Source organism: Narcine bancroftii, chromosome 4 (assembly GCF_036971445.1).
Source record: "Narcine bancroftii isolate sNarBan1 chromosome 4, sNarBan1.hap1, whole genome shotgun sequence".
Classification (NCBI taxonomy): Eukaryota; Metazoa; Chordata; class Chondrichthyes; order Torpediniformes; family Narcinidae; genus Narcine; species Narcine bancroftii.
In genome coordinates, this window is record NC_091472.1 from 247,354,205 (window position 1) to 247,370,165 (window position 15,961).

The 15,961-nt window shown below is 44.4% G+C and overlaps 1 long non-coding RNA gene across 2 annotated transcripts; it reads left to right on the forward strand.

Annotated features, from left to right (window-relative positions):
• The first annotated feature begins 3,294 nt into the window (after positions 1–3,294).
• On the forward strand, positions 3,295–15,482 carry LOC138761824 (uncharacterized). Of its 2 annotated transcripts, none has more exons than XR_011356533.1 (3): positions 3,295–3,443; positions 6,632–6,959; positions 10,605–15,482. It is a non-coding gene; the product is annotated as an uncharacterized lncRNA (long non-coding RNA). The 2 variants fall into 2 exon arrangements; XR_011356534.1 differs by having other exon boundaries at positions 6,881–6,959.
• Positions 15,483–15,961: the final 479 nt, after the last annotated feature.

The following is a 15,961-nucleotide window of genomic DNA, read 5'->3' on the forward strand; positions in this document are numbered from 1 at the left end:
AGTGTCTGGACAGAGGTGTTACAACCAAAGGTAACTTTATTGAATAAATGGGAGAAAAACAGGGGGAGACGTCAAATGATACTTAATTAGTCTCCTACTAAATAACTATATAAATATTCAAGTCAGACCCAGGTTGGACACAGATATCAGTGGCTGCCTGTTTTCTACATGGTGCAAGACAAACAATATAATGGTGCAAGCAGGCACATTGAGTGCAAGGGACTCCGATGCCGGTGGCTGCTTATATTACCACACCCTCTCATATGTACACACTTCACAGATGGACTTTCAAATACATTCCTGATCCCTACATCAGTGTGGTTACAGCTCCCTACAAGCACTGATCTATCACAGTACTGTGGCTCAACTTAAGTGTAGTGCACATCTTACCAATGACTCCTCCAGTGATGTCCACAGTAGTTACCTGGCATGGAGCAATGTCCGGGATTTAGACCAAGAGGCAGAAAGAAAGAAATGTTGTGTGCATTGATGTTAGATCCTGTTCTGAGCTGGGAGTCCGGCCAATGATGTCAGTGAGTCATTGATTAGCAGGTGATTAGCAGGTGCTAACCTTGATTAGCAGGTGATGTGAATTCTGAATATGTTTCAGACAGGGAGGTCATGTGACTCCCCACAATCCACAATGTTCCAGATGGAGAGGCCATGTGTTCCTCCACAATCCACATATAACAGGACATCAATACTCCTGAGTGAAAAGCCCTGAAAAAGGTAGAGGACACAGCCTAGGACATCACAGGCAATCCATCCCCACCATCAAGAACATGAGCAGCAGTAATTATCAAGGATCCACATCAATCAACACACACTTCATTCTCGCTGCTGCCATCAGGAAAGAGGTATAGGTACCATAAAACTTGTACCACCAGATTCAGGAACAGCTGCTGCCCCTCCACCATCAGACTCCTCAACAACAAACTCAATCAGGGACTCATTTAAGGATTTTTTTTCTCTCTGTTTTGCACAGTCAGTTTATTTACATTTCTTTGTTTGCTTGTGTACATTGAGTACAGTTTTTTTGCTCCACCAATAAGTGGTAATTTTGCCGCGCCCGCAGGAAAAATGATCTCGGGCTTCTATGTGATGTCATGTGTGTACACTGCCAATAAATTTGAAATCCAAATCTGAACTATATTTATGTGCTTTTATTTGTTTTCATCTAAGATTAATAAAACATTTACTATTCTAAATATATTTTTAAAATATTAATTATTTTAATAACTTTTCAATAACCCAATTTCTAAGACATTTACTTTGAACATATGTAGGATGATACATATCCTGCAACCAAGGAAATTAATCCAAAATATTTTATTTATATATATACATATATATCTATATATATAGATTATATAGATATATATATATATATCTATATATGTGTGTGTGTGTGTGTGTGTGTGTGTGTGTGTGTGTGTGTGTGTGTGCTATGTAATGTGTTGTATATGTGTGTGCACCATAGCCTGGCAAAATGCTGTTTCATCTGGTTGCATTTGTACAGACAGATGATAATAAACTTAAGTGAAACACAAAAAAACTGCCGTCCATGTGACTGTAGTAAAATCAACAAACTGCTACAGGAACTCAGCAGGTCACGCAGCATCCATAATCTGTAAAGATATATAACCAATATTTATACATGACCCCCCCCACCAGACACATTTTCCCCTCTCCTCCACGCTCCATCTTCTGCAGGATCCACTCCATTAGTGACTTCCTGTATCAATCCTCCTTTCCTACCCATCACCCCCTTGACACCTACCCTTGTGACCGCAAGAAATGTTATATGCGCCCACAACTCCTCCCTTACCACTAATCTGGGGCCCAAACAGTCCTTCCAAGGGAAGCAACACTTCACTTGTGAATGCGCAGGGGTCATCTAGTGTATCCGGAGCTCAAGGTATGGTGTCTTCTACACCTGAGAGATTTGACGTAGACTGGGAGATTGCTCCATTGAAAATCATTGCTTGGTCCATTACAATATCTCCCATATCTCCCAGTGGCAACCCATTTCATTTCCCTGCACCATTCCCTTGTCATGTCTGACAATGGTTTCATGAACTGCCAGACTAAGACAACCCGCAAATTGGAATAACACCACCTCATATTCCATCTGGGCACCTTCCAATCAGATGGCAGCCCCTTTCACACCGCGAAAGTTGGATGAACCAGCCAATTTAGTGGGTCTGTAGTGGGTAATCTGGCTGCATGAAAGGTTCCAACCGAGTAGGACGAATAAAAATCAACCAGGCTCTGACTCCTGGTAGGGGTAAGTATCAGAGCTTGGCTGAGTTAACTCATTAATTACTCTGCAGCGGTGTGAATGATCTACTCGAATTACTGGGCATCATTAGCGACATTAGTGCCTGCGTGCTTGCATCATTCTGGTAGTGTTATAAGTGATCTTGAGATCATTTAAAGCACAGGCACACGCTGACACCCCCAACAACTGCATAGTTATATTTCACAGTGTGAACAGCTGGGCTGTCAGAGTGTGGTGGGTGTGGCTGTCAGCGAGTATCTGTGCTTTAAATCATCTCAAGATTACTTAAAATACCTAATGCAATTTAATGCTACATAAATTTGTTATACTCTATTGTTTAGGGAATAATGACAAGCTAGTCTGTAGATTTGTCCTAAGTTTCAACAGTCTGAAGTCCACTGCAGTAGAGTTTCCCTCAGTATGTGCTTTATTCTTACAACTATTTCACTGCCCTGCGAGTATGTAATACGCCACTTGTGACATCACCACTGGAGGTGGGGCCCTCCCTTAGATTCATGATCCAGTGTGAATGGATTACTGGGTACTGCATGACTGATAAGTTCACCCGCTTCCCCGCTTCCTAGGAAGGTTGGGGGTGTGAAAGGGGCTTTCTCCATTTTCCATTAACTCCCTCCCCCTCCTACCTTGTGCCTCCCCTTCCCATTCCCCTCTATCTCCTTTCCTCCAGCTCTGCCTACACAGAGCCAACCCATCGCCCAAACAATTCTCACCTTTCCTCCTCTCCATGTACAGTTCTCACCTTTTGCCTCTAGGCCTGCGCTCCTCCCCCTGTCCTTTCTTTTCTCCACCCCAGCCTTTTTATTCATGTGCCTGCCTGCTTTCTCCTCATATCTTGATGTAGAGCTCAGGCCTGAAACCTTGGTTACCTTTTGCTTCCTACTGAGGCTGCGTGACCTGTTGAGTTTCTCCAGCACATTTCTGTATTACACTACCATCAAAGAGTCAGCAGACTTTGCTATTTAAAAGCTGTACTCCTTGTCTTCTCCAGGGCATTCTGCGCTTGGTCTGGTACCACACCACCGTAAACCAACCACCATTCCGACAGTAGTAAAACGTGAAAATCTGTAGACACCATGGCTGAAGTTACAACACAATGTTAGAGAAACTCAGCAAATCAAGCAGTGTCCTTTATATAGGAAAGGTAAAAATACATAACTTACATTTTGGGCTTAAGCCCTTCACCAAGGTATGGAAAAATGTTGCAGGCGTCCGAACAAAAGATTGGGGGGAGGTGTGGTCGCAAAGGCAAGAGGTAATAGGTGGAGAAAGGAGGGAGGGGACAGCAGCGATGAAGGGGAGGAGAGATAACTAGGTGAAGAGAGGGGGAAGGGAGGGAGGAGAACTGGAAAGGGGAAGGGGTGGGTAGGAAGAGGAGAGCAGGTTAGCAGAAACTGGTAAAGTCGATGTTAATGCCATCTGGCTGGAGAATGCCCAGATGGAAAATCATGTGTTGTTCCTCCAATTTGTGGGTGGTCTTAGAGGGCTAGTACATAAGGCCATGTTCAGACATGCTAGTATGGGAGTGTGACACAGAATTGAAATGGTTGACTACTGGGCGGTCTCTGTCACTGGTGTGGATAGAGCGAAGGTGCTCAGCGAAGCGATCTCCCAATGTGTGCCCAGTCTCTCCAATGTAGAAAAGGCCATAGCGGGAGCACCATGTACAGCAAATTAGTCCTGCAGATACACGTGAAGTGTTGAAGAAGGTCTCAAAGAGGGCCTCAGTGCCAGGTCCTGAGGATGGGGAGGTCAGGCAAATGTGGGAAACAACTAGAAACATAGAATCATAGGAAATATGAGAAGAGTAGGCCATTCATCCGTTTAATTCTGTGCCACTATTCAATATAACTGGGGCCAATCATCCATCTGTCCAAATCCTCATATTCCTTGATCCTTTTGGCATTACCACACCTTTTAATATGTTTATTGATAGCTTCAATCTAACTTCAGGATAAAAGTATTTCTTCTGGTCTTTATTCTAAATGACCATGACTCTTGACTCTGGGCTCCTGAGCCATCAGGAACATTCTCCCTGTATCCAGGATATCTGGCCCTGTTATGGGTTTCCATGGGTTTCCCTCACATTCAAATTATAGAGTCGTGCAACACTGAACAAGCCTTACTCATCCATGCTGACCAAGTCAGATTCTGGGCTAGTCCAATACACCTGAATTTGACATGTATCATTTCCTGTTCATATATCTGTCCAAACATCTGCTGAGTGTTTAAATTATGCCCACTTCTAGTTTCCTTTGGCAACTCATCCTGGGTGGAGGAAAAAAATTGTCTCTTCCCTTGCACCTTAAACAAAGGCCTTTTTGTTTTATTTTTAGAATTGTCTTACTTGAAGACTGCGAATATTCATTTTATACATGCCCCTCATGATTTTATAAAACTCTATAAGGTCATTCCTCAGCCTCCTACACCCAACCTATCCATCCTCTCCCTGTGTCTTAAGCCATTTGGTCCCAGCAACATCCTGCATCTATTCCAACTTATCAATGTCCTTCCTATAATTGGGCAACCAAAATTGCATACGGTACTACAAGTATGGTTTTGACAGTACCTTGTATGGCTGAAACATGAGGTTGCACATTTTGTACCCAATACCTCATCCAATGAAGGCAAGCATCTGAATGCCTTCTTCACCACTTCGTCCAGCTGAGTGGGAATTATGCACCTGTATCCCCAGATGTTTATTCAACAACAAATGGCTCTGCCATTTACAGTATGCATAACTCCTTTCCTGGCATGGCTTACCAAGTTGCAACACCTCACACCTGTCAGTGTTGAATTTCATTTTCTGCTCCTTTGTTCACCTTCGCAGTGGATCTAGATGCTGATGTAAACTGAGGTATCTTTCCTAACAGTCCATTACACCAGCAATTTGGCTTCAGCCACAGATTTGTTCATCATGTTAACTACACTGCCATCCAAATCATTAATCATCATTAATTATAGATAACAAACAACAGCATCAGCTCCTGTGGCTCATCACTGTTCTCAGGCCTCCAATCAAATTAGCATCCCCCCACTACTATGCTCTGACTCCTTCCTCTCACCAAGCTTTGAATCAAATGGGACATCTCCTATTGGATCTCATGTAATCCAGCTCCAGAGACTAACCTGCCATGTGGGACCTTGCCAAAGGGCTTTTTGTTTCTGTAAAATCTCACCTGTAAATCCTGATATTCCACACAGTCATCCATGATGATTTGAAAACAGAACCCTCACCATTCTTACTTTCATGACATTCCTTTGTCCTGCCTGCTATTTCCATCTCATGTCCCTTTCTTTGTCCTGGCTGCCATTTCCATCTCATGTCCTTTCCTTTGTCCTGCCTGCCATTTCCATCTCATGTCCCTTTCTTTGTCCTGGCTGCCATTTCCATCTCATGTCCTTTCCTTTGTCCTGCCTGCCAGTTCCATCTCATGTCCTTTCCTTTGTCCTGCCTTCCAGTTCCATCTCATGTCCTTTCCTTTGTCCTAGCTGCCATTTCCATCTCATGTCCTTTCCTTTGTCCTGCCTGCCAGTTCCATCTCATGTCCTTTCCTTTGTCCTGCCTTCCAGTTCCATCTCATGTCCTTTCCTTTGTCCTAGCTGCCATTTCCATCTCATGTCCTTTCCTTTGTCCTGCCTTCCAGTTCCATCTCATGTCCTTTCCTTTGTCCTGGCTGCCATTTCCATCTCATGTCCTTTCCTTTGTCCTGCCTGCCATTTTCATCTCATGTCCTTTCCTTTGTCCTGGCTGCCAGTTCCATCTCATGTCCTTTCCTTTGTCCTAGCTGCCATTTCCATCTCATGTCCTTTCCTTTGTCCTGCCTTCCAGTTCCATCTCATGTCCTTTCCTTTGTCCTGCCTGCCAGTTCCATCTCATGTTCTTTCCTTTGTCCTGCCTGCCATTTCCATCTCATGTCCTTTCCTTTGTCCTGGCTGCCATTTCCATCTCATGTCCTTTCCTTTGTCCTGCCTTCCAGTTCCATCTCATGTCCTTTCCTTTGTCCTGCCTGCCAGTTCCATCTCATGTTCTTTCCTTTGTCCTGCCTGCCATTTCCATCTCATGTTATTTCCTTTGTCCTGCCTGCCAGTTCCATCTCATGTCCTTTTCTTTGTTCTGGCTGCCAGTTCCAGCTCATGTTCTTTCCTTTGTCCTGCCTGCCAGTTCCATCTCATGTTCTTTCCTTTGTCCTGCCTGCCAGTTCCATCTCATATCCTTTCCTTTGCCCTTCTGATTTCCCTCTTTCCCATGGTCCTGCACTTGTGCTCATGAATCAGTTTGTTTAATTTTGACTGCTTAATTCTAATGTAGGCCTTCTTTTGCTTGACCAGAGCCTCAGTATTCTGCTTCAACATAAGTAAAGAACTTGGACTCGATTTGGATGGAGCACAAAAAAGATATATTATGATAGCCTTAGCTGTGGCAAAAAAATGTATTATGTCAACCTGGAAATTAGAAGATAGCCTGAGAATACAGCAATGGTACATAGAAATGAATAAATGTATTCCATTGGAAAAAAAAAACATATAATTTAAGAAATAACATCACAGTATTCTAACAAATTTGGGAACCGTACATAGAACACAACAGAGAAGTCCTACCGTGGACCTCCACCACCTAAAATGACAGAAGGAGAAGAAAACGAAATGAACTGACACAGTATGTATAAGTAGATGACACAAATTTCTCGTTTATTTCATTGTGTAATGACATTGTTTAATGGGTTTAATGTATCATGTATGTTGAACATTGAGTGGGTGGGGAGGGGGGGGTGAAGGAGGGAGGGAAGGGGTGAAGGAGGGAGGGAAGGGAGGGGGAAAGGGGAGAAAATGACACTGTGTATATTCAAGAGGGAAATGTTTGTGTGTATTTTGGTCAGTATGGTTCATAGTGTGAAAAATAAAAAAAAATTAAAATCGAGGTTTTTAACTTGCCAGCCTTCACCTTCAGCCTGACAGTAACATGTTGTTTCCGAACCCTTGCTACCTCAATATTAAACTCCTCCCATTTTCCAGCTGTCCCCTTTTCTGCAAACATCCTCTCCCAATAATTGCTCCAATATCAACCCTATTTAAATACCTCAAATTGTGGACCTATCCCATCTTTATAACAATGTTATAAGAAATGGAGATATGGTCACTGGACTCTCAGTGCCCCCCCACAGTCATACCAATCGCATGTCCAATCTTGCTCCCCATGTGGAGGTCCAGTGGTCTCTAGTAGGTCCCCTCAATATATTGATTGAGTAAGTTTAAAAATTTTCACTCCATCCAATCCTTTTCTATTATAGGTGTCCCTGTCTCTATTTGGGAAGTTAAACTCTCCCAGTACTATTATTCTTACAGCTAACTGCAATTTCTCTATGTATCTGTCCTTCTAATGCCTCCTGAGTAGGGGGAGAGATCTTAAAATGCAGTCCATCAATATGATCATTCACTTCCTGTTTCCGAGTTCTACCCTATAACTTCACTGGATAATCTCCCAAGAACATGCTCTCAGAGCACTGTGATGATGTCCTTCCTCATCAAAATGACACCTCCCCTCACTCCCATGTCTTTTGCCTGCACCTCACTAGTATCTGGCCCTGGAATAATGAGCTGGTCGTTCTTCTGAACTTCAGTGAAGGCAGAACTTGTAAACCCAATCACTCCTCACATGCTGTCCTGCCATCCCTGGATCGGCATCTTCCTGGAATTGGCTTGTTCTGAATATTTCTGCAAGGAATGTTATCTTTTACCTTAGTGGATAAACACTCCAATGCTGGATAAACTCAGCAGGTCAAACAGTGCCTTTATGTAAATATTTCGGGCTTGAGCCCATCATAAAGGTGTGGGGGAACATGAGAGATGTCAGAACAAAAGGGGGAAGGGTGGGAGATGATAGATGGAGAGGGAGGAGAAACACCACCGGTGGGGGGGGAGGGTAAGGAATCTAGGCTAGGTGAAGAGAGAAAGGAAGTAGGAACTGGAATAACTAGTTAAGGGGGGAGGGAGTGAAAGGCAAGCTGATTAGTGAATGAAGTGAACTCAATGTTCATGCCCTGGGGTTGGAGGGTGCCCAGTGTAAGGTAAAAACATCATGAGATGGGACCGGAGAAGGAGTCACCCAGTACTAAGGAGTAACAGAATGCAGATGTGACCTTGTACACTCAAGATAAGCTTTGCACTAACAAGAATGATGTGCAGCAGACTAACAGAGAAGGATAGCAACAGTTTATTCATTGGACAATGTGTTCTTCTTTGGCTTGGCTTCGCGGACGAAGATTTATGGAGGGGGTAAAAAGTCCACGTCAGCTGCAGGCTCGTTTGTGGCTGACCAGTCCGATGCGGGACAGGCAGACACGATTGCAGCGGTTGCAAGGGAAAATTGGTTGGTTGGGGTTGGGTGTTGGGTTTTTCCTCCTTTGCCTTTTGTCAGTGAGGTGGGCTCTGCGGTCTTCTTCAAAGGAGGCTGCTGCCCGCCAAACTGTGAGGCGCCAAGATGCACGGTTTGAGGCGTTATCAGCCCACTGGCGGTGGTCAATGTGGCAGGCACCAAGAGATTTCTTTAGGCAGTCCTTGTACCTTTTCTTTGGTGCACCTCTGTCACGGTGGCCAGTGGAGAGCTCGCCATATAATACGATCTTGGGAAGGCGATGGTCTTCCATTCTGGAGACGTGACCCATCCAGTGCAGCTGGATCTTCAGCAGCGTGGACTCGATGCTGTCGACCTCTGCCATCTCGAGTACCTCGACGTTAGGGGTGTGAGCGCTCCAATGGATGTTGAGGATGGAGCGGAGACAACGCTGGTGGTGCCGGTAGAGGACCCATGATTCGGAGCCGAACAGGAGTGTGGGTATGACAACGGCTCTGTATACGCTTATCTTTGTGAGGTTTTTCAGTTGGTTGTTTTTCCAGACTCTTTTGTGTAGTCTTCCAAAGGCGCTATTTGCCTTGGCGAGTCTGTTGTCTATCTCATTGTCGATCCTTGCATCTGATGAAATGGTGCAGCCGAGATAGGTAAACTGGTTGACCGTTTTGAGTTTTGTGTGCCCGATGGAGATGTGGGGGGGCTGGTAGTCATGGTGGGGAGCTGGCTGATGGAGGACCTCAGTTTTCTTCAGGCTGACTTCCAGGCCAAACATTTTGGCAGTTTCCGCAAAGCAGGACGTCAAGCGCTGAAGAGCTGGCTCTGAATGGGCAACTAAAGCGGCATCATCTGCAAAGAGTAGTTCACGGACAAGTTTCTCTTGTGTCTTGGTGTGAGCTTGCAGGCGCCTCAGATTGAAGAGACTGCCATCCGTGCGGTACCGGATGTAAACAGCGTCTTCACCGTGAGCAGGAAAGGGCTTTGGCAAATACTAGAGCGCATCGGATGTCCCCCAAAGTTCCTCAACATGATTATCCAACTGCACGAAAACCAACAAGGTCGGGTCAGATACAGCAATGAGCTCTCTGAACCCTTCTCCATTAACAATGGCGTGAAGCAAGGCTGTGTTCTCGCACCAACCCTCTTTTCAATCTTCTTCAGCATGATGCTGAACCAAGCCATTGGACAATGTAATGGTATGATAATTTACTAAGTACGTATCCTGAGGTATAAAAAAACACCACTTGCTGATAACGGCAGAATGCGCCTTCTCCAACTAACACTGTTAGTTGCAAGTGTTACAATCCGGCAATAAAGAACAAAGAACCTTGATTTCGACTCAGTCTGGTGTTTGACTCACTCATTCATGAACAAAGCAGACCTAACAATTTGGTGACCCCGACGTGATGGGTGAGTGGACACTGGACGACGGTTTCTGTTTTTCTTGACAATCATCTCAGCCGGCTGATAAAAAGGTCCAGAGAAGCCTGTTTTAACAAAATTCTCTCTTTTAAAATCTTTATGATTGTCAGTAAGAACTGGAGATCGGACAAATTAGACGACCCTAATTGAAGGTCGTCAACTGCCAGGATTGTAACACGTAAGTGGTTACAGAGAGAAGAAAAGTCCTTAAGGTGGTTGAGTGACATTTGATAAGTGCTTCGCCGACAAACTACTAGAGTTTAAAAAGTCTTTATTGTGTCGTTGCAAAGTCCAATAGAGTGAGAAGGTGGTCTATGAACAATTGGGGACCTGAGTTTTCTGCCCTAAACTGGTTATTAAGAGGAGAAATCTCCCACGTGAAGGTTGGGCTTTGAAAGAAAACGAAGGTTCAGGCTTATTGGTCTCAATTGTATAAAAAGACTGACTTATAAATGTCCAGTAGGTATGATAATGTTTGTACACTTGAAAACTTAAGAATTTATTTCCCCAATTTGCCGTGGTGGAATACCACAGCGGACATTAGAGACCTTGAGACGACAAAAAGAGTACTCAGGGACGCCTGCCTGGTGAACAAGGACGACGACGAAAGGCTGCAAAAGCTGTGTCCGGATCAGGTAGGAGATATCAATGAAAAAGTTGACAGAATCTTAAGGGACACCCGGTTTATTCGAAGTATTTTTGATAAGTTAAATGAGGGTATTCCCAGCATCACCAAGGAGATAAAGTTACGTAAATTCATAGATTGGTACAGGGAAACTGGACAAAAATATAGCTCAAAAAATTTGGTTTCCTAGTTGTAATTTAACTTTCAGACCTCTTTGGGAAAACAGAGAGTGGAAGACGAGCAATCAGAGTATACAGGACAGTCTGAGGTCCACCGGAGGACCAGACTTGGAGACTGTTTCACTAAAAAAATTTTTTTCATCCGGCCTGCAAAGAGACATTTTTAAAAGCGATTTTCGTTAACATAGATCCCCTAAACGGACAAGAACCTAAATTAAAAGAGGCATTAGGAAGCGACCCTGCAGCAATGGCTGCACAATTGTCTGCTAAGACCTTTGACCAAGTTATTAGGGAAATTAATCAGGAGTTAGGGAAGCGAAATACCAGTAATGTGGCATTGGAGAAACAAAAAATTCTCAGAAAATGTGTAGATCGCTGGAGGAAGATGGGGTGGTTACCCGGGAGCGCTGAGATGTTCCTGACAGGTGAGGGAAACAAAATTCTAAAGCGTAGGGTCTTAGATAAGCTGGAAGAAACAAAACACAGAAGGGAAAGGAAAAGTGCGTTTCCAGTTTCCAGCCACAAAGTGTCCGGGTTTGCTCTCTCCCTCCCTCCTTTCACCCTCCCCCCTCTCTCTTCTCTCCCCCTCTCTCTCTTCTCCCCCCCCTCCTCTCTCACCCACTCCCCCTCCCAATCCCAATCTGTGGCGGTGTTGCCCTGAAATCCCCAGGTGGGGCAGGGCAGAGAAATACAATTTGGTTTTAATTTTGTGCCCACAATTCCAGCTCCGCATCAAATGGGATCCTGTTTTATCCTCTCTCCCTCCCTCTTTCCCGCACCCCCACCATTATGGGATCAGGGCATACATTGTTGGCTGACGTGTAGCTCACTCGAGGTGGGAGGGAAGGAAGGAGTGATGGTTCCCAGTGGTGGGAGACCCAATCTGATCCAGACCAGTGATCACAGGATGAGAACCTTTTAAAGGTGTAACCATGAAACGAAAGTGTTAATCTGAAGACTTTTCTCCCAGTGGGGCCAGTGCAAGGCATTTTCTCTCTCTATCTCTCGAGCTCTGTGTATCTGCCTCTCTATCTCTTTCTCTCGCTATGCTCTCTCTCTCTCTCTCTCTCTCTCTCTCATAGTCTCTGACAATAAATCATTTAAGTGAGTCTTATACAATTATACAAACGGGACATAGAAAGGAAAATCTTTAATCGAGAGTCTGCACAAAAAAAGATGAGAGACAAGGAGATGCAGTACCGTAATGTCCTAGCTATATTCGAAGAATTTGGTCTCCCTGATAACCCACCTATTATGGCCCCTGTAGAAATAGCTTGTAGACCCCCCCCCCCCCCATGCATATGTGGAGTCACAAGGTACCCCTAACACCCCAGACGGGATCCAGGAGTCACGTCCCTTATATCCAGATATTGAAACACTGGGACATGACAGGAACATCGGGAATAGGGACACGTCAGACAAGGTACATGCCCCTTTACTAAAAATAGAAGGGGGAGTAATAGATGTCGAGACCCCCGCAGGATCCAAGAAAATAGAAAAAGACTTAGAGACGCAGAAAAGGAACATGAAAAAGGTTCAGGATAACATTGAAAACTTAAACAAAGATGTGAATGTGCTGGGGCAGACCAGCAAGGAACAAAAAGAATTAATGGTAGGTGTATTGAAAGAAATGGAAAAGATAACTACAACACTGTAGGCAGAACTCAAAGCTGGAGGAACAGTAATAGGAATAAAGGACGAAAAGTGTAGTACAGATGAGGAAACGAGATACGACCCACCATGGGAGGAAAGTAGCATAAAAGAACTCGGGAGGGAGAGTAGACATGCCCGTCTGGACATAGTTAGGACGAAAGAGAAAGACGTGAAACCACTAGACTCTAACCGAAAAAATCATCTTAGAGACGAGCGTGAACGATATACCTTTGACTCTGAGTCATCAGAACCTGACGGGGACAGTGACAGTAGTAACGAAGAGGTGTCTGAACAGGGGGGAATAAATAGATGTATTCTAAGAGTAAAAAAGGAACAGAAATCCCCAAAATTGAGATATCAATGCCCATTGCTGATCACGGGGCAGGGAAATCAAAAATATGTACCCTGGTCACGAATGGACTTAGAGAGTCTAATGAAAAAACTTCCTCCATTGAGTAATGGGGCTGGTCCATGGATCTCTTGTTTTGAGCGAGAAACTTGTCAAGAACAATTAGCACTCGCAGATGTCAGAACTATCATGATAAAAATAAAGGCAGAAGGGGCCCTGAAGCAAATAGAGAGAATCCTTAGAAGTAGTAAATTGGGGGATGAAATAGAATTTGACCCACTTCGAAATAGATTTTGGGAAGCACTTAGAGAAACATTCCCTACACCCTATAGTTTGGACGCCTTGGTAACCCTCCAACTAAAAGAAGGGAAGACAGAAATGATACATTGTCCATTTATCTTTGTGGGTAAGGAGGGAATAGCTGCTATGGTTGTCATGACAGAAGAACAAATGGAGTGGTTCTGCTTAGGAGCTGAAAGTGTGCCACATGTAACCTTGGGAATTGCCAAAGATCACCACGCCCGACAGTTGGGTCCGATGGTGAAGGAAGTGATGGGGTGTGAATACAGGCAGACAGAAATCCTGGGATATTCCACCTCGGAGGGAGGGAAATTTATCAGACTGAATATTGAAGCATGGGACCGGGTAGTGAATGAGAAAGTAGAAAGAGACCGACCCATAAAAGGAGAAAATATTGATCACGGGGACTCATACAAATATCTTTCTGATCTGAGTCCACAAATGTGGACAATGCCGAGGGCCCTATGGGCATTCCTGTTGATGGGTTGCCAAACAAGCCAACAGAGTAGTTCGGATCCATGCGGGGCCAAAGTTATTCTGAAGATAGATAAAGACAAGGATAGCACCTTCCAGTTCGATCTATGCTGCACTTCTATCTCTAATAACACAGGGCAGATGGGTCACTCACTAAGGGCATGACAAAACTTAAGGCATTGGCGAAGGAATTAAAAGCCCAATCTGGAGTCTCTAACCCTGTTTTGTCCTGGTTACATGGAGTGTTTGGGAAATGGGGCACAATGTTGGGACAACTTTTCCTAGGATTGTTCATTTCTGTATCCATTTTTATCACTTGTGGCTGTTGTTGTATTCCATGCATTCGAACGCTGGTCACGAGGACCATTGAGAGAGCCTTTGCCAACCACGATGAGCTGCCTCCGAAATATCAAGCTATGCAGGCTGCGGAGCGGGACTATCTCACATCACAGGAGGCGTCAAAAGTTGCAGAGATCGATCTGGAGTCTGATGGAGAATGTGACGGGGAGGAGGGTTTATTAAATAGATTGTAGAACAAACATTATGAAATAGATTGTAGACTATATGTTAACTTGGGTAATTACTAATATTTGGGGGGTTAGCTAGTTATTTGCTTGGGGGCAAATGGGAATGAAACTTGTAAACGGGCAATGGGATCGGGGAAACGGATGGGGGGTGTTAGAAATAGAAGTACCTTTAAAGAAATTGCTCGAGACAAAAATTGAGAACAAAGAACATTTATTACAGCAACAATGCAAAGTTGGGTGCTTCCCCTTACCCTGGGAATACACACATATACTGGGGCTCACCCAACTTTTATACAGTTGATTTCAGTATAGGAATACCCTCCCCCTTACATTCTTCTGTCTCCTGCTGGAGAGGTTTGGCATTAGGCAATCCTGCCTGCCTACGTGCAATTTCAGTATACTTGGAGGACCAGGGGGTATCCTGTCGGTGTCCCTTCATGTTATTGTCCTTATTCACACCTTCCTGATTCTTGGGGCTACAGTCTCTTGATATGCAGAGTTGGCTCATCCTGTCTAGGGTTGGCTAATTTAAGATGTATAAATCTGTGTATGGTTAGCTAATTAGATATGTAGGACTTGGTACTTCTGTCCAGGGCTAGGAGACCCTTATCTGATCCAGACTACCTCAACTTCCTACATTCTATTGTTCCTTACCACTCCTTATCTTAGTCTTATGGTCTTGTCGCAAAGACTAGAAGATTCTTATGTTAATCGTGCTGACTCTGCTTTCCTGCATCCTAATCCCCAAGTTCATCCTGTTTGTACTGGTTACAGCCATTAACTGATGTATGAATTTTAGTTTCCTTCATGTTCATAATTTTAGATCAGTTTTCCCATCTCTCACAGGGGTATACGCAAAGGAGGGTTGGGGGGAGCCCTCGCCCACCAGCCGAACAACCCCGTGAACAGAACCCGTATAGAGCTTGGCAATAGTAGGCGAACTAATGTAACGTGGTGGTAGCGTAGTCAGGGCAAGATTGTCCTCTAAAGAGGACAAAGGAGGGATTGTAAGGTAAAAACATCATGAGATGGGACCGGAGAAGGAGTCACCCAGTACTAAGGAGTAACAGAATGCAGATGTGACCTTGTACACTCAAGATAAGCTTTGCACTAACAAGAATGATGTGCAGCAGACTAACAGAGAAGGATAGCAACAGTTTATTCATTGGACAATGTAATGGTATGATAATTTACTAAGTACGTATCCTGAGGTATAAAAAAACACCACTTGCTGATAACGGCAGAATGCGCCTTCTCCAACTAACACTGTTAGTTGCAAGTGTTACAATCCGGCAATAAAGAACAAAGAACCTTGATTTCGACTCAGTCTGGTGTTTGACTCACTCATTCATGAACAAAGCAGACCTAACACCAGACGAAAAATGAGGTGCTGTTCCTCCAATCTGCGGATGGTCAGGGAGGGGTAGTGTGAAAGGCCATAGACATGTGAGTTTGAGAGTGTGATTCAGAATTGAGATGGTTGGCTACGGGGAGGTCACTTTTGTTCCTCCACCTAGTCTACACTCCTCTCTTCCCCCTCCCCCGTGGCATTTCTCTCCCTTCTCCATATATCATCTCCCACCCTCATCACCCCTTCCCACTTTTGTTCGGACATCTCTCAATGTTCCCCCACACCTTGATGAAGGGCTCAAACCTGAAATGTTGGTGATGTATCTTCCCCTTTGCTACATAAAGGCACTGTTTGACCTGCTGAGTTTCTCCAGCATTGGTGTGTTTTGACACCGCGGTAAAACAAATTCTGTGTTTTACCTTTTTCATTAGTG